The sequence below is a fragment of the Spermophilus citellus genome, assembly GCF_964194105.1.
Source record: "Spermophilus citellus genome assembly, chromosome: 9".
Taxonomy (NCBI): domain Eukaryota; kingdom Metazoa; phylum Chordata; class Mammalia; order Rodentia; family Sciuridae; genus Spermophilus; species Spermophilus citellus.
In genome coordinates this window covers 49,200,047-49,219,562 of record NC_138191.1, presented here as the reverse complement: position 1 = coordinate 49,219,562, position 19,516 = coordinate 49,200,047, and the positions used below count along the sequence as shown (strand labels likewise).

The window sequence follows — 19,516 nt, the reverse complement described above, 5'->3', positions numbered from 1 at the left end:
CTTCAAAGTACAAAATGATGAAAGACAACACCTTCTCATCATCTATACATGCTTTATTCATAATAACCACTTAGTAAATTTTTACTGAATGTATACAATACTTCTTTCTTATTTAGATACTCACCTATGTAAAAATAAATGTTTTACCATTGGATTTTAAAAACTGCTGAAATTATTCCTCAGTGAACTTAATGGGTTTTACTAGAAATATCCTATCTCTGGTTGACTTACTATTAAGAATATAAATCAGACAGACAGGAAGGAATGTGTCTAGCTGTGACTTCAAGATAAGCTAATAAAGTTCTTCTCAAAAGAAGTCATAGTTGTTTTCTAATTCTGAGCTATAGTCAGTGACCAGTAGTAATCATTATTTTATTTCAATTAGAGATTTGGTTCGGAAATAAATACTCAGTATTTTCTTGTTGATTGAAAGAGTTGATTTATCCTGATATTTGGTTAGGTTTGTTTGTTTGTTTGTCTATTTTTATTCTAATTTGTTATATATGACAGCAGAATGCATTACAGTTCATAGTACACATTGGAAACTAATTGGAAAATTGAAATATAGGAAATTTATTGAAAGGATATCCAGGCTTATAGAACCTACAGAGAGGGTCTTGGAAGGCTTGGAAATGGGCAGAACCCAAAGTCACCAGAGCCCAAAAGCAGTAAGCTGCTCCACAGATACTGCTTCATCATGGTATAGCCACATCCGGGTGCCACCCCATTGCTATCACTGTCCCCTGTCCTTGTGTTGCTCATAACATACAAAATCCCACCAGAAAGCATCTAATTAATGTGGTGTTCTAGGCTGTCCAAGTCTTAATTCTCACATTAAGACTACATGCAGTTAATTTCCCAAAAGGAAAATGCCTAAATGGTGTTGGGAAGCCAAAAACAAGAATGTTTTGCTTAGGGGAAAGTGAAACCTGTATTTTCACCTTTTCTTATTTCCAAATTGTGTCAACAGGATAGATTTGATCCAACCAAGATGTCAGAACATTCAAGGAACTTTACTTTTCCTTTTGCCAAACACTCTTATTTTGACTCAGGCATGAAACAAAAAATAAAAGTGTATATAATTGGAGGGTGCTACACGGCCTCAGGCCTGAGCCACTGTTCTACCTGCTGCAGGTCACTAGTTGTCCTCATGATTGGCCCTAGTGGTATTCTTTAGGTCTCTGCATTGTAAAGAAATGATTGGTCCAGTAGGTCTATAGCTGCTGAGCTCATCTTTGATATAGCTATAGCTTTAAATTCTTCTTATCTTTTGCACTGAAGTGCAGAGGACTAAATAAGACTTCAGGGACAGTCACCAACATGCCATGCCAGTGAACCTTACAGCTGGTTATCCACTTTATACTGAGACCTGAGCTCTAGGGAGGCAGGCTTGCCAAGGGAGTGTTTTCTTTACGCGCCACCTTTACTGTAGCTCAATGGAGTTTGTGACCTCCCTGGCAGACCTCCAAGGGGAGTGTAGTTGTCCCATCTGTCTGGATGACTTGAAAGACCCAGTGACCATTAATTGTGGGCACAGCTTCTGTTTCCACTGCCTTAGTATGTCCTGGAAGGATCTAAATGATGCCATTCCCTGCCCTGGCTGCTGATTTTGCCTTCCACAAAGGAACTTCAGGAGGAACCCTCAGCTCTGTAATTTGACTGAAATTGCTAAGCTACTTCAGATTAGAAAAAGCAAGAGGAAGAGGCAGGAAGAAAATTCTGTACGTGAAAAACACAATCAATTTCTGACCCTTTTTTGTGTGAAGGACCTGCAGGTTTTATGTACCCAATGCAGTTTCTCTATTGAACATTGGAGGCACTACATTTACCCCATTAAGAAATGCCTTTTACCATAGAAAGATTCCAGAAAAGTTCAAGCCCTTGAAGAAAAAGGAATCAGCTGAAAAAGTAATAATTCTGCAAGGCAACAAATCCCTGGAATTGAGAAAGAAGGTAGGATTTAGGAAAGAAGAAATAAATTCTGAATTTGAGCAAATTGGACTGTTTTTACAGAATGAGCAAGAAAGTCTGCTTAAGCAGATACAAGATGAAGAGTTGGACATTTTTTAAAAATATTTATTTTTTTGTTTTTTTAGGTGGACACAATATCTTTATTTATTTTTATGTGGTGCTGAGGATTGAACCCAGTGCCTCGCGCATGCCAGGCCAGCACGCTACCACTTGAGCCACATCCCCAGCCCCAAGAGTTGGACATTTCAACAAAATTTAATGAAAACCTTGTAACTTTTCTATATTGTATTTCCACATTAAAGCATTTGCTGAAGGAAATACAGAGCAAATATGTATTTCAGACCTGGCATTACTGACGTGAGTTAAGAATATATCCCAAAGATATCAAAACCTAAAATACTATGAACTCTCTTCATTAAAGAAACGTGGTTTTAGACTTTCTCCATAGTATTCTGGCTTGGACAGAATTATACAGCAATTTCAGACAGATATGACTTTAGATCTTGACACAGTGTGTCCTCAGCTTATTGTCTCAGAGGATAGAAAAACTGTTCAAAATGGAAGAACAAAACAAAATGTTGGTTATAACCCAAGGAGATTTGATCTCTGCTCTGCTGTCCTGGGTTCTAAGATATTTAATTCTGATAGACATTACTGGGAGGTAGAAGGAGCGGGTAGAAAACCTCAGTGGACATTGGGTGTATGTCAAGACATCTCCCTAGGAACTAGAAAAATTGGTTGTCATTTCTGGAAGGTTTCTGGGAAATTGGTCTATATATATCGAGAGTGGTTATTATGTGTTTGGTCTTAAGATAACCCATCTTCTGCCAGTAGTAAGACCCAATAAGATTGGCATTTTTTTTTTTACTTTGAATTGGGTGAGGTTTCCTTTCATAATGGAAATGATTGGTCTCTTCTCTGTACTTTCAGTGATTCTTTTAGCAAAACCATTTTGCCTCATTTCTATGTTATAACAGATTCTGAACCTCTTAAAGTCTTTCAGTAGATGATGAAAGATAAAGAACCTGGTAAATTATTCTGTTTTAGAACTAACTTAAGCCAGTAAATTTGAACTCATTATTTCCAGAATCTTTTTTAGTTTTATTTCTGAAAATCAGAATAGATTTTTCTCCCTTATTTTTAGCAACTATAAAAAGTGACGGTAGTGCCATTTAATGAGTATTAGTTGTTAAGTGCTTTGAATTCTAATTTTAAATATTTGAGAATTATTATTTTACATGTCTAATAAAATATTTTGTTTTAAAATTGCCAAAAAGTGCATATTGAAGAATGAAATACATGATAGACATGTGAATAAGTAGCGTGTAAATTGGCCTTGTCAGAATCAAAAGGAAAGGGAACATTATACATTCTTTATGAAAGTAGAAATGGGCATTTATTTCAGATCATGAACCATTTATACTTTTCAACTACATTCTGGACTGTTCACATGTTTTTTTATGTTCATGAGTTTAATTTTGTATACACCGAGTCTGAACTTGTCTTAATTAATTTCATATTGCTATAAAAAATACATGAGGCTAGTTAACTTCTAAAGTAAAAAGTTTTATATGGCTCATGATTCTAGCATTCTGGAGGGTCCTCTGGCTGTGTAGCAACAGTAGAGTAGTGGAAAGGGAATCAGCAGCATGCAAGGGAGGTGCCACTCTCTCTTATGACAACCCATTGATGAAAGGAGATGCTAGTCTCTCTTACAACAACCCATTCTCTCAGAAACTAACCAAGTCCCATGAGATCTGACCAGCTTTCACAAGACAGTGTAAATCCATTCATGAGGTTAGAGTCCCATGATGTAAGTACTTTCTTTTGAAAGGACCCACCTCTGAAAGTTTCCACTACCTTAACACTGCCCTGCTAAAAACCAAGCCTCCAGCACATGAACGTCCTAGGACAAACCATATCCAAACCATAGCTGAGCTTAATAAGCTCAACATATCCAAAACTGAACTCATCTTCTCCACTCATGCTACTTTTCCTGTTTTCCCAAACTTAATAAAGGCACCACTATCCAGTCTAGACACCCAAATCAGAAACTTAGGACTCATATATATAACTATCCTGTATTTCACTCCACGTATGCAGTCACGTCCTAGAACTGTCAGTTCTTTTCTTTTCAAATGTGTACCTTCTCTCCATTCTATTAACCAGGGTCTTAGTTCAAATTCATGACACTTATATTTCTGGTTTTGCTTAACATTAGCTGGTCTCAGAGACTATAAAGTTTAGGTCATTGGCTATAATTCCAGCCATATATCCCACAATTTCTTGCCATCTTGTCTGAACTGAGTTCTGATTATTTTGTGCTTTTTCATATAACTCAGATTTTAATATGCTGATTTCTAATTGGTTAACCTCTCTACCTGTTTTGATCACCCATCTTTGTTTGCTTGTTAAAATTCTACTCCATCCTTCTGGTCTCAGTTTTATTAAATTCCCGTGTCAACCACCACCATCCCAAATAGAATGTGGCATTTCTTCTGAGCTCCTATAGCACTTATACAAGCATCCTGGACTATTTACCTAACTCTTTATTTGTTTAGGTCTACCTTTCCTTTTGGGTTGGGAGCTCCTTGAGTGCTGGAACTCATACACAGTTCTATTTTCTCCACTTAGTACATGCCGGGTTCTCCACAGGCAATAAAACATGGTTGGGTTTTTTGTTGTTGGTGGTGGTTTTTTTTGTTTGTTTTACTAAGTGAATGAAGCATGCATATTTAGTGGAGCATGTCGATGAAGATGAGACTGTAAGAAATTCCAGATACCAAGCTGAGAGGGTGCTTATGTACTCTGAAATGTCATTTTACTCAGGCTGCTCCCAGAGCAGAAGAAATTCAGGAAAGCAGCCCTCATGCTTGCCTGAGTTCTGGACCCTCTTCTCTCTAGTTTTCCACAATGTTTGACACCACACTGCATTTACCTAAGATATAAACTCTACCAGGACATGCCTAAAGACTTCACGATGTATTGGCCCATTCATTTGTGATCCTCCATTTTACTCTTTACACAGTTTATTCTTTCTTCTCTCTTCTTTTACAAATGACTGCCTCCTGAGTGAGCCTTTGACCCTGGGACGATGCCTCAGTGCTGGCCCTCATGGTCACATTGCTCTGGGGATCAGGCCTAGAGGAAAAAAGAAAGGACACAGAGCAAGAGGGAAGGCAGGTGGCAGGAAGGGAGGGAGAAAGGAAGGAAGGTAGGGAGGTTATTGGAGAGAGTCCAAAGTAAAATCTTGACAATTTTATCTGGAAACATATCTTTGTTTTAATGCAACTTTTCGTAACCTCCTGTCCATGTATCACATATATGCATGCATGTAGGCATTCTTCCATTAATTTATTCCTTTTGACAGTTCTTGAGTTCTTTCTGATCACTAATTACTGTGATAGGATTTGGATTAAAGGGTTTTAGAAAAAAAACCTTTTTTTTAGAAAAAAAATTTCATACTCTTCATATTGCTCATAATCTGGAAAGAAGAGACGATTCTGTCAGTGATAATTACAAATCGTAAGATAAATGTGTCAGTAGAAACATACATAGGTGCAGTAGTAAGAGAGTTTGAAAAGACATTCAGTCTTAAAGTGACATCTAGGACCCAACAAATCCAACAATCTTAAATATTTTGTCCAAAGCTTTCTATAACCTGCTCTACCCTTTCTTTATTTATGCCTGCTTTACCCTAATGTAATTTTGTTTTTAACTTCTTATACACTCTAAACTCCATCCATACATAAGAATATCATAGAAAATGCTCATCAGGAAATTTGGAGAGAGTTTATTTTCAAAAGACATTTTCTCACTGTTCAATAAATGCCAAAAGAACTATGGCAACAGTTTGTACTTTCTATAAATAACATTTTGTAATTCAAGACAGTAAAGTAAAGCTGATTTATCTAGGAGTGAAACTTGTGATAGAATAATTTTGTGTTAAATATAGTCAACATTCTACTAGCATGTGGACTCCTAAATGACAATCCAAATTAGTTTTACAGATCATTTAAAACCATGTATAGTTGGAATGAGAATGCTTTTTCTGCTTTCCTGCTCTACCATCCCCTCAGGAGGTATATCCCATGGCTGTTCCCTTTTTTTATGTTAATGTCATTTTAAATTTAAATTTAAAATTGACATAGACTTCCTAACCATGTGCCAATGTTGATATGCTTCTGATGCATAAGGAAGGAAACTACCTAAGGGCTTACATTTATCTTTTATTACCTCCAAATGAATAACCAGATGTATGTTTAAATGTTTGAATGGGACATTTTTCTCTCATATGTACACAGAACTTGCACACACACACACACACACACACACACACACACACACACAAAAGCCTAATTTTTACACTAAAGAGGCACCCAGTACCTGCAATTGCAGTTCATTTGCACTATGTTAGAACCCACCTTTGGGTGGAGTTGTTACTGCCAACGGATTTAGATGTTGTGGTTTATTCTAACACTTACTGTCACTTTAAACAATCAAGGTTGTTTGATCCAATGTTAGAAGACTGTTTCATGAGAAGCAAGACAACATCTACTACAGCTGTCGGGGGCCAGCAGTGTGCGTCACACCACAGACAGCCTGCCCAGCCACTGCTTTCCGGTTCCTGTTTTTGTCTGAAAAATGGCAAAGTTGGGAATAAAAAATTAGTTGTAAAGGCCCCCAAATGTCATTCTTTGTAATCAGATATAAATATGAATAAACGCAGACCTGCGTTTTGAAATCAAATTCAAAAGTATATACAATATTAATTTCTTGTTTTTCAACATTTTTAAATTAAAAAAAAATTTCTAATTAGTTCTACATGACAGCAGAATGCATTTTGTTTCATGGTACACAAATGGAGCACAACTTTTCATTTCTCTGGTTGCACATGATGCAGAGCCGCACCATTTCTGCTAATATTAATTTCCTATATGTGTAATAAGAATTGTAATCCATTCCGCTGTCATATATAAATAAAAAGAAAAAGAAAGAAAAAGAAATTTAAATATATCTGGCAAACAGTGTGCAGTAGCCCCCTCTCACTTCTGCATTTTCCACCTTTATTATGGGGGCTGACTCTCCAGCTGTATATTACAAGCATGCTCCAGTTTCCCTGGGCCTGGAACACTTTTCTTGGCAATTACTGCACTGCTATCTCTGTGTCCTCATTTTAAGCTCATGCTTCAAAAATTGCAATCTGACCCTGCTCTCCAGAAACTGCTTAGTCAAAGCTTGTCTCCCAGCCTGGTCAGCTGCTTTCAGGTCATTTTTTTTTTTTTTTTTTTTTTTTTTTTTTTTTTTAGTCTTCTACACCAACAGTCTGTGCTGATTCAGGCTCTGTATGTCCTAAACAGGATCTCCATTTAGTGGCACCACTCTCAACCTAGTAATTCAAGCCAAAAAGCTGGGAGCCAGCTGTTACATATCCCCTGACATGGAACTTGCCCAGTTTTACCAGGTAAGTATCTCTTCATTTCATTCAACCTACCTTTTATTACTGTTGTCTTTCCTCCCCACTGCCTCATCTTTATTTATACAAATGACACAGGACACCAATCCCATGCAGACAGCAGCCCAGGGGTTACACCAGTCCTTCTGTCCTCAGGTTGGCAAACAGAGGCCTTTACCATGGGGACTTCACGGGGGCCTGAGCACTTTTGAACACTGAAGCCAAAGCCTGGCCTTGCTTTGAGCCTTGGCCTTTAGCTATAGAGCCCATTACTCTGGGAAAAGGCTTGAGCTTGGGGTGCTAATGTAAGTAAGTTGATTGAGCTTGAGACTTGCACCCTTTGGAATCTGGGCTTCACTTCCTTGGGCTTCGCTGTGCCTGGACGCCCTTCGTACCTGCATTCATGGCCTTGGTGGTGTTTGTTGTATCCTCTTCAGGCCCTTCTTCTTGTGCTGCTTGGCAAAACACAAGTTCCTCAAGACTTGGGGCCCACCCCCTTAAGAGATTCTTATCTTTGTGATAGGAGTTTCTTTATGCCATTTATGTGCAATTTACAGGAATGGTTGTGGGTGATGTGGTTCTTGGACGTAGCCAAGTCGGCACCGGAACCTGCTGCTCCTGGGGCCTCTATTATTGTCTTTAATGAAGTTTTTATTATTGTTCATCTGGTCTCTTGCATCAGTCTCTTTACCCTTCTCTTCGTCCTCTCATCTGCTCATAATTTTTTTTTTCGACGCTGTTCATAGGCTCTTTTTTTATGTGGCAAACCAGCCAGCAGCTGTGGAGTTGAAAACCTTTCACGGACTCCCCTTTGCTCAGAGAATCAAGTCCATGCCCCTTGGCTTCTAACACAAAGACTTTTTATCACCTATCCAGCTCTCCAATATCCTTTCCCATCAGTTCTCAGTTCCATCTTGCATTTTATGTTTTTGCAATATCAAAATGATTATAGACGAGCTCACACAGAGTGCACACATGAATGAAGATTTTTGAAACCTCCACACACTTATGAATCTTAATTCACCTGTGCCAGATAGCCTTCTGCAAGTGACCTGGAAAATTCAAAGTCCTAGAAAACCACCACTTCCTCAATGAAGATTTCCCTCACTCTCCCCAAGCAAAATAATTTTTATTTCTATTTGTGAATATAGTCTACAAATTATTGCATACACATATGCCATATTATTGTGTATTATTTTATTTAACTGTTATTATTTATCTCTCAAGTGTCACCTCCAGTTCTGGGATAGTATGGACCAGACATTAATTCATTTATGTATATTTTAGCACCCACCACACTTCAGGCACATAGTAAGTGTTCAGTAAAGTTTTATTGGAATAAATTGAGTAACAATTTTGAGTTGAGTTTTGTGCATGGTGAGAGATAGGGGTTTGATTTTATTTTGTTTTGCATATGGATTTCCAGTTTTCCCAGCACCACTTGTTGAAGAGACTATCTTTTCTCCAATGTAGGTTTTTGGTGCCTTTGTCTAATATAAGATGACTGTAGTTATGTGGATCTGTCGATGGGTCCTCTATTCTGTATCTTTGGTCTACAAGTCTATTTTAATGCCGATACCATGTTGTTTTTGTTACTCTTGCTCTGTAGAATAGTTTAAGGTCTGGTATAGTGATACCACCTGCTTCACTCTTTTTGCTAAGGATTGCTTTAGCTATTCTGGGTCTCTTATTTTTCCAGATGAATTTTATGACTTTTTTTTTCTATTTCTATGAGGAATATCATTGGGATTTTGATTGGAATTGCATTAAATCTGTAAAGTGCTTTTGGTAGTTTGGTCATTTTCACAGAATTAATTCTGCCTATCCAAGAACAAGGGAGATCTTTCCATCTTCTAAGATCTTCTTTAATTTCTTTCTTTAGTGTTCTGTTGTTTTCATTGTATAGTTCTTTCACCTCTTTTGTTAAGTTGATTCCCCAGTTTTTTTTTTTTTTTTGAGGTTACTGTAAATGGGGTAGTTTTCCTCTTTTCCCTTTCAGAGGATTTGTCACTGATGTACAGAAATGCCTTTGATTTTGGGGTGTTGATTTTGTATCATGCTACTCTGCTGAATTCATTTATTAGTTCTAGAAGTTTTTTGGTGGAATTTTTTGTGTCTTCTATACATAGAATCATATCATTGGCAAATAGTGCTAATTTGAGTTCTTTTTTACCTATCAGTATCCCTTTAATTTCTTTTGTCTGTCTAATTGCTCTGGCCAGTGTTTCAAGAACTATGTTAAATAGAAGTGGTGAAAAAGGGCATCCCTGTCTTGTTCCAGTTTTTAGAGGGAATGCCTTCAATTTTTCTCCATTTAGAATGATGTTGGTCTGGGGCTTAGCATAGATAGCTTTTATGATGTTGAGGTATGTTCCTGTTATCCCTAGTTTTTCCAGTGTTTTGAACATGAAGGGGTGCTGTATTTTGTTGAATGCTTTTTTCTGCATCAATTGAAATGATCATATGATTCTTATCTTTAAGTCTATTGATGTGATGAATTACATTTATCGATTTCTGTATGTTGAACCAACTTTGCATACCTGGTATGAACCCCACTTGATCATGGTGCACAATCTTTTTGAAATGTTTCTGTATTCGATTTGCCAGAATTTTATTGAGAATTTTTGTATCTATGTTCATTAGCGATACTGGTCTGAAGTTTTCTTTCTTTGATGTTTCTTTGCCTCGATTTGGAATCAGGGTGATACTGGCTTCATTGAATGAGTATGGAAGTGCTCCCTCTTTTTCTGTTTCACAAAATAATTTGAAGAGTATTGGTATTCTTCTTTAAAGGTCTTGTAGAACTCAACTGTGCATCCATCCAGTCCTGGGCTTTTCTTGGTTGGTAGACTTCTAATGGCATCTTCTATTTCATCACTTGAAATAAACCAGAGACACTGTGCCTATTAGAAGAAAAAGTAGGCTCAAATCTCCATCATGTCTGATTAGGGCCTAACTTCCTTAATAAGATTAATTCCTCCTATGGTGCAATAATTAAAATCAAGAATCAATAAATGGGATGGATTCAAACTAAAAAACTTCTTCTCAGTAAAAGAAACAATCTGTGAGGTGAATAGAAAGCCTATATTTTTGGAGCAAATTTTTACCACATGTACATCTGATAGAACACTAATCTCTAGGGTATATATAGAACTCAAAAATCTTAACACCAAAAAAAAAAAAAAACCAAATAACCCAATCAATAAATGAGTCAAGGAACTGAAGAGATAGTTCTCGGAAAATGATATACAATCAATCAAGAAATATATGAAAAAATGTTCAACATCTCTAGCAATTAGAGAAATGCAAATCAAAACTACTCTTAAGATTTCATCTCATTCCAGTCAGAATGTCAGCTATTAAGAATACAAACAACAATAAATGTTTTTAAGGATGTGGGGAAAAAGGCACACTCTTACATTGCTAGTGGGACTGCAAATTGGTGCAGCCAATATGGAAAGCAGTACAGAGATTCCTTGAAAAACTGGGAGTGGAACCTCCATTTGACCCAGTTATCCCACTCTTCGGTCTATGCCCAAAAGACTTAAAAACAGAATACTACAGGGACACAGCCACATCAATGTTTATAGCAGCACAATTCACAATAGCTAAATTGTGGAACCAAACTAGATGCCCATCAGTTGATGAATGGGTAAAGAAAATGTGGTATACATAATGAAATACTACTCAGCATTAAACGAGAGTAAAATCATGGCATTTGCGGGTAAATGGATGGAGTTGGAGAATATAATGCTAAGTGAAGTTAGGCAATCCCAGAAAACCAAATGCCAAATGTCTTCTCTGATATAAGGAGGCTGATTCATAATGGGATCAGGACGGGATGCATGGGAGGAATAGAGGAACTCTAGATAGAACAAAGAGGAGGGAGGGGAAGAGAGGGGGGATGGGGAGGGAGGAAAGACGGTAGAATGAGGTGGACATCATTACCCTAAGTATATGTATGAAGACATGAATGGCGTGACTCTACTTTGTGTACAACCAGAGATATGAAAAATTGTTCTATATGTGTATAATATGAATGGTAATGCATTCTGCTATCATATATGACAAATTAACAAATTAGAATTTTAAAAAGTGCTTTGTGATTGCCAGATGGAAGCCCCATACTATAAAAAATGAATAACAATTAAATTCCTTTGTCTCTCATTTTCCATACCCAACTGGCCAACATGACTTCACAATGCTACCTCCTTAATTAGAATGTTGTATTTATTATATTTATTTATTTTGTTTTTTTTTTTTTTGCTTTTTACCCTCACAACCATTATCCTAGTATAAGAGTTCATTTTCTTTTAGCCATACATTCAGCAGCAGTTGTCAAATCCTTGTGGTTTGGAAACTGTAAAGTTGTGGAAAAAATACTATCTGGCCTGGAGAATTCCATGACAACTTACTGGGGTGGATAAACAGACCAATCAACCATTGAAGCCACTTCACTGGTTTTCTTTTTCTTTTTCTTTTTTTTAAAGAGAGAGAGAGAGAGGAGAGAGAGAGAGAGAGAAGAGAGAGAGAGAGAGAGAATTTTTAATATTTATTTTTTAGTTCTCGGGGAACACAACATCTTTGTTGGTATGTGGTGCTGAGGATCGAACCCGGGCCGCACGCATGCCAGGCGAGCGCGCCACCGCCTGAGCCACATTCCCAGCCCTTCACTGGTTTTCTATCCCATGCCATAATTTTCTCCTAATCTTATGTCCTCTTCACAGTAACCCTCAGAGTACTCCTTATGGCAGTAATGACAATTTAATTTCAAACCATCTTACTGAAAACCTTGCAGTTTTCTGTTTATTGCAGAATAAAAATTTGCCATATATATGGTTGTCAAGACTGTGCCTTATACATCTTTTTCACCCTGCTCCCTTCTTCCTTTACTTCCTGCTTTCCTGCCCATTTGTCCAAGGTTCATTAAAATGGCATCTTCTAGATGAAGTCTTCCAGGATCCTTTTTAAGAAAAATTAATATGTCGCTTCTTTTGTTATGGCATTAATATGTATCCTGTTTTGTGTTATCATTATGTGCATATCTATTTCTGTTGTAAGATTGGGAAAAGAATAAGATTGGGAAGGTTTTTATTTTTCCTTTTGCAGCTTCTCAAAACAAATTTTAACAGAAACATAGTGGACTTTGAGTTTCAATCTTATTTCTTATTCCATTCTTTCATCATCTGCATCTCTGTGGTATTTCTACCTGTAAGCCTTACAAGATGATATGTCATTGTGATAAGATCATTTTATTTACAAATAATATGATTATTGTATAAAATAATGTCATGCCAAATTTAACTAATTCTTTTAAAAAAGGATTTTATTGCCCAGAGCCACAGTGAAATTACATACCAACTAGCTTTCATTAACGAGGAGCAATTTTTGTACTGTGGTAGTCTCAAATGCAAAATAGTATTACAATAAAGTATTTTATTATACTTGCCAAATGAATTAATGCTGCTTACTCTTTTGATTAAAAGATGAAAGATTTTTTAATCATGTCTTTGCACATTTTGCATGTAATCTACTGAATCCAGTAATAAGTGATAACAAACCTATCATTTATGTAAATGTTCAGAAGCTTGACAGTAATGAAACTTGGATTAGCTCTTATGGAGGAATGAGGAGTGCAAATATGCAATCTTTTCACATGCATGCAGGGCAGGATAATTCTTTTTTTTTTTTTTTTTCAGTGAAGAGCCTTTTACTGTGCGAAAGGGATTTTATGTTGCTTTTAGACATTTAGTTGATGCATTGGCCTGGAGGGCAGATTATTGGAAAGAGTTGCAATGAAACCTAAGTGGAAAAATGGGCAGCCTTGGCAGAACTATATAATAGAAATTGGTTTTCCGTGTTTATAACAGTTAAAATTGCATATACTTCATCTGGATACACTAAATTTCTTACTATTAGAATAAACTTTTCTTTTAAGGTATGCATTTATTGAAGACTATTTTTATTTTTACATTTGTTGGAGAGGCAATTTGACTATTGTAGGAAAAGAAGCCTGGACTGTAGAGTTAGATAATCCTAAATGCTGATTTATATTCTCTTAATTTCAAATTCCTTGTTTATAAATCTTTAATGGTCTGCTGTGAGGATTAAATCAGAAAGAAATGGGTAAAGCACATAGCACAACACTTGACAAATGACAGGCCGTTGTTAAGTAGCTATTTCTGTGTCATCAGTACCATCATCATCATCATTGTTGAATGTGCTCCGTAGACTTTAGCGTTTTTGTTGTTGTAGTTTCTTTGTTTGATATTGTGAACTAGGAAATGTAAATGTGGATTTATAATCTTAATTTTTATGTCTGGTTTTGTCTGTTATCAACCTTTTAGTGCCTTGTCATTTGAGACCCTTAACCCTATCTCATATCGTATTACCATGGTCATACAGCTAGAAACATTCCTACAGTCTTTTTAGTTATCTTTTAAATCACAAGTATAGTGTATGTAGTATAGATGTACATGAAGCAGCAAGTAGAAGTACTCTTTCCTGCTCATCTGTAATCCTCCTAGTCTCCAGAAAGAATCTTCTTATATATCTTTTCAAACCACACGTGTGTATACGTAACTTACACACACACACACACACACACACACACATATCTGAAATCTACTTTTTTCCCACTCAGACATTCTAGATATTTTCCCATGTCCACGTTTACACATATATTCTGTCCTCTTTTTAAAAAAAATTTAAATATGAAAATAATTTCAAATTCACAGAAAAGTTGCAAGACTGAAAACAGTACAAAGAACACTTGTTCTTTAGTCACAACCTATTTTTAGCACTTTATTCAATTTGCATATGTTCTCTCTTTCTTCCTCGTATACATATACATACTTTCTGGCCCTTTGCCCTGGTACTCTTGAATGCATATTTTCTTAAGAGTAGGGATCTTATAGGTCACTGTGGCACATCCCTGTGATTCTTGCTACTTGGGAGGCTGAGTTAGTAGGATCACAGATTCAAGGCCAGCATCAGCAATTTAGCCACACCCCCAGCAACTTCGAAATGTACTGTCTCAAAATAAAATATAAAAAGGACTGGGGATGTAGTTCAGTAATAGAGTGGAGTTCAATCCTCAGTATTGCCAAAGAAGAAGGAGAAGGAGAAGGAGGAGGAGGAGGAGGAGGAGGAGGAGGAGGAGGAGGAGGAGGAGGAGGAGGAGGAGGAGGGATATTCTCTTGCATAAACACAGCACAATTATCTGCATCTGTAAATTTAACTTTGATAAAGTGCTTTACCATTTATATTTCAATTTTGTCAATTGGTCCAATAATGTTCTTTGTAACAATTTTTCTCTAGTACAGATTCTTGTCTAAGGTTAGAAATTGCATCTAATTGTCATGTTTCTTTAGAGTCCCATTTCTGGGACTTTTCTACAGATTTTTATTTTTTTGTCTTTAGCGAAATTGACATCTTTGAAGAATATAGCTTCCCTCCACCCTTTATACAGAAAGTTCCTCTTTTATGTGTTTTATTTCATAGATTTTTATTTCATGCTTCAAAGGCCTTCTCTACCCATAAATCATAAAAAATATTCAAGTATGTTTTCTTCTAGTTCTTATAAGGGTCCCTTTTTAAAAATCTTTGTCCATTAACTGGCGAATCAATAAACAGAATGTGGTATATTCATACAGAGAAATATTATTCAACTACAAAACAGAAATGATGTACCAATGCACGCTGAAACGTGGATGAACATTAAACGCATTACGCTGAATGAATGAAGCTGGACACAGGGCACGCATCCCATGATTCCCTTTGCCAGACATTGTTAGAATAGGCAAATTCACAGAAACAGAAAACAGAAACCACTTACTGAAGGGGAGTGTGACTGCTTGATGGATATGGAGTTTTATTTTGGGGTGATGTAAATGGTTGTGATGAATACACAACACAGTGAATTGTGTACTTTAAAATGAAAATTTTTATATCTTAAGCATTTAATCATAATGTACAAGAAATTTTTGATTCATTTACACTTGACCTAAGGAATCAGGTAGGTATAAGTGTCCCTTCTTTTATTTTTCCAACTCACTGTCCAGTCATCCCAGTATCTAAGTGATTAATCTGTTTTGACCCATTTATTTGAAATGCCTCTTTTAATTGTATTTGATATTCTAAGATAAATTGTGTCTTTTCCTGAGTTTATTCTGAATCACAATTCCATCTGCCTCTCCCTTTTCTAACACTAGCCCATTTTATGTAAGGTAACTTTACATTATTCTTTGAAAAATTTTAGGGCCCATTCCCCCTTTTCAATTCTTCATCATTAGAACTGTTCCTTTGCAAAATTTTCCTGGAAATTTTTGTGTATTTATTATACAAGTTGAACACTAAAATATTTGATTCAATTTCTTTTTTTTTTCTTTTCTTTTTAAATGGTGCTGGGATTGAACATGTGAGGCAAGCACTCTATCAACTAAGCTATATCTCCAGCCATGAGTCAAGTTATTCATGAAGGTGGTTAGATTAAGAAATAGACTTTATTTCTTAGAGTAATTTTAAGTTTATATCAAAAATAAGGAAGCCAAAGAGATATCTCTTATGATGCATTCCCCCACACAGACTGGCCCCCACTCTTGACATCCTTCAGCACAGTGGTAAATTTGTTAAAATTGGTGAACTTACATCATTATCACCCAAAGTTCATAGTTTACTTTAAGAGTCACTCTTGGTGTTGTACATTCTATGGGTTTTGACAAATACTATAATGATATGTATTAATTACAAGTACTAACTATAATGATATGTATTAATAATGTTTGGATGGTCACATCATACACAATAATTTCCCTACCATAAAAAATTCTTTTGGTCTGCCTATTCTTCCCTCCTTTCCCATTAGACAATTTTTAATTGTCTCCATTTTTTCACCTTTTCCAGAATGTCATGCAGTTGCAGTTAGACAATGTCATCTTTTCAGATTGACTTCTTTTACTAGGAAAATTTCAGTTTTCTCTACATGTTTCCATTCCTGTTAGCTTATTCCTTTTTTAATATTTATTTTTTAGTTTTAATTGGACACAATACCTTTATTTTATTTATTTATTTTTATGTGGTGCTGAGGATTGAACCTAGGGTCTCAAACGTGCGAGGCGAGCGCTCTCCGCCGAGCCACAACTCCAGCCCTATTTCTTTTTTATTATTGAATAATACTACATTGTGTAGAAGTGCCACCATTGATTCATTCATCTACAGAAAGACATTTTATTTCCTCTTAGGTGTTGGTAATTATTAATAAAGTGGTTATAAGTATCTGAGTTCATGTTTTTTGGGTGGGCATAAGTTTTCAGTTTTTTCACTTAGGTAAATATTGACGAGCCCATTTGTTGGAGCATATAGTAAGACTATGTTTAGTTTATTTGCCAAACTGTCTTCTAAAACTGCTATACTATTTGTATTCTTTCCAGCAATGAATAAGAGTTCCTGTTGCTCCACATCTTTGTCAGCTTTTGATGTTGTTAGAGTTTTGGATTTTTGCCATTTTTGTAGATGTGTAGGGGGCTATTTGAATCTTGATTTCAAAGTTCATCATCTAACTTGAAGTTAGCTCTCCATTTATTCTAATCTTTTTTACGTGTTTCAGTACAGATTTGTAGGTTTTTTTTTCATTTAAGTCCTGAATATTTTTATGAAATTTATTTATTTATTTACATCTGTCTTCTATTATTGATGACACATTTTCCTTTACCTTTCCTTAGTAATTATCTGTGTCTAAAAGTTACTGATTTTTATATATTTCCTTTGCTATGATTATCTTATGGAAACTATTAATGAAGTCATGATATAATAATAATTTTACCTCCTTTCTGAGTCCATACTTCTTATCTATGCACATTCTTAGAACTTCTTCATCCTTATGAATTTGATTCCCTCTTTTTTAACAGTTGTTATGGTTTGCCTATTAGGTGTCCTTCATAATGCCTGTGTCCATGAAGGAATTTTCAGAGGTGAAATGATTAGATTATGAGAGATGTAAACTAATCAGTGGGTTAATGTATTTGGTGGATTAATAATGAACTAACTGGGCAATGTTTAGAGGAGGTGGTTGGAAGTGTTCATCTCCCCTACACCCCTCCTCCTCTCTCTCTGCTTCCTGGCTGCCATGAGCAGGGCAGTGTTCCCCAGCCACACCCTTTGGCCATGATGACTCCTCTGACCCAGGATGAAGGAGTCAGCCAATCATGGACTGAACCTCTGAAACCATGAGCCAAAATAAACATCCTCTCATCTAAGTTGTGGTAGTCAGGTAATTTTGGCTAAAGCAACAAAAAGTTGACTAACACAAATGTGATCTCAAATTTATCATGAGTCTCGGGTTTTTCTTCAGATTTGAGACTGATGTATCAATTAATTTATTCTTTCAACAAATATTTGTTGAGCTGTTGCTGTGAACTAAACCTCATTCTAGGTATATCTCCTGGGAGTAAAAAAATATATATATACATACACACACACACATATACATACACACACACATATATATTCATTTGTATATATTATATATAATGTGTATATATATATTATATATACTATCATATGTATATTTAAGTAGATCATATTATATAAAATAGTATTGCTGGTTTGTTATATAAGTTTAGTTTAAGTTTTGAAAGGCAATGCATTAGATTACAAAGAATTTAAGGTTTCTTAAATAGTTTATATATATTTATACCATCTGGTCAAAACTACATTTAACTATGATTCTTCAATGTGTTTTGATGCTCCACCAGTCATTTGATCCAGAAACCTTTTTACATATTTTGCTTTCACATTTGCAGTAAGAACTCTAAAATGTAATATTGTCTTACCAAAGGATATATGGTGTTAACTTTCTTGAGGATGTAAGCCAGTGATTCCCTCCAAAATGTGATAAATCATTTACATACATGGTTAACCATGCAGATTTTAAGTTGAAGATTAGAATTTATTTTTTATATTTTTCCACCAGCTTGCTTTTGATAAGTCATCTAAGGTCAGATGACCTGCTGAGTCTTCAGACCTCTATCATAATTCCACAGAGCTAGTAACCTTGAGAGGGCAGCAAGGGCGGGGGAAACCCAAGTGTCTTGGAAGTAAGAGGTCATCTAGAAAGGTTCAGAAAATAGACAAGTTGAGTATAAGCTACTGTGGTTGTTCTATAAGAAAAGAAAGTCAAAAGGCCAAGATTTAGGTTCCAGATAAACATGAAATATTATCTAATTTGGGTATGAGTAAGTGTACTTGCTCCTCTATTTCAGAGTGAAGCTGGTAAAATGAATAATACATGAAAACCTTATAATCTCCTTATTATTGCTGAGTCTTATGAAAGGTCATTAGTTCAACCTCCTTTTCAGAACCTGAGATCCCATCTAGTGTTTCTAACATGTGGGTGGATATAGGGCTATGTTCATTTGATATGGAAATCAAGATTATAAAGAAAGTACTCTATTAAAAAAGATAATTATTAATATAAGTCACCTTGAATAGACTCTAATGAGAGACCAAAATGGAAGAAATCATCTTGGCTGTCAGTTATTTATTTTAAAAAAACATTATAATAGCACATGGAAACTTCCTATGTTGGATCCTCTAGGGACAATGCCAAATGATATGGAAGACATAAATAACTTAATATATTGAAACACAGTTCTGGCTTTAGTACAATTAGAAAGCGTTCTTTTTTTTTTGAGTTTGGGGCAGGCAGTACCAGGGATTGAACTTAGAGGCACTCAACCACTGAGCCACATCCCTAGCCCTATTTTGTATTTTATTTAGAGACAGGGTCTCACTGAGTTGCTTAGCGCCTCGCAATTGTTGAGGCTGGCTTTGAACTCTAGAGATCCTCTTGCCTCAGCATCCCAAGCTGCTGGGATTACAGGTGTGCACCACTGGGCCCAGCAGAAAGAGTTCTTTTCCAAGAAAAGAAATAAATTTATTTTTTATACTTAAAATTTCAAATAATTTTGGATTACATTTATGAAATGCAAATTTTTCTATTCCAATGTAATTCGGCAGGTAATAAAAAGTAATAAGATTCTGAAAGCAAAATATTTGCTGTCAGTGGAAGCAAAGTGTGTTAGGATTTTA

At 35.9% G+C, this 19,516-nt stretch overlaps 2 pseudogenes across 2 annotated transcripts; both read left to right on the top strand.

The window, feature by feature from the left end:
* The first annotated feature begins 1,436 nt into the window (after positions 1–1,436).
* LOC308655486 (tripartite motif-containing protein 60-like) lies at positions 1,437–2,070 on the top strand (annotated as a pseudogene). The gene has a single exon. The product of its transcript is annotated as a tripartite motif-containing protein 60-like (transcript).
* A 191-nt stretch (positions 2,071–2,261) lies between these two features.
* On the top strand, positions 2,262–2,991 carry LOC308655485 (tripartite motif-containing protein 60-like; annotated as a pseudogene). Its single transcript has one exon. The product of its transcript is annotated as a tripartite motif-containing protein 60-like (transcript).
* The last annotated feature ends 16,525 nt before the right edge of the window (positions 2,992–19,516 follow it).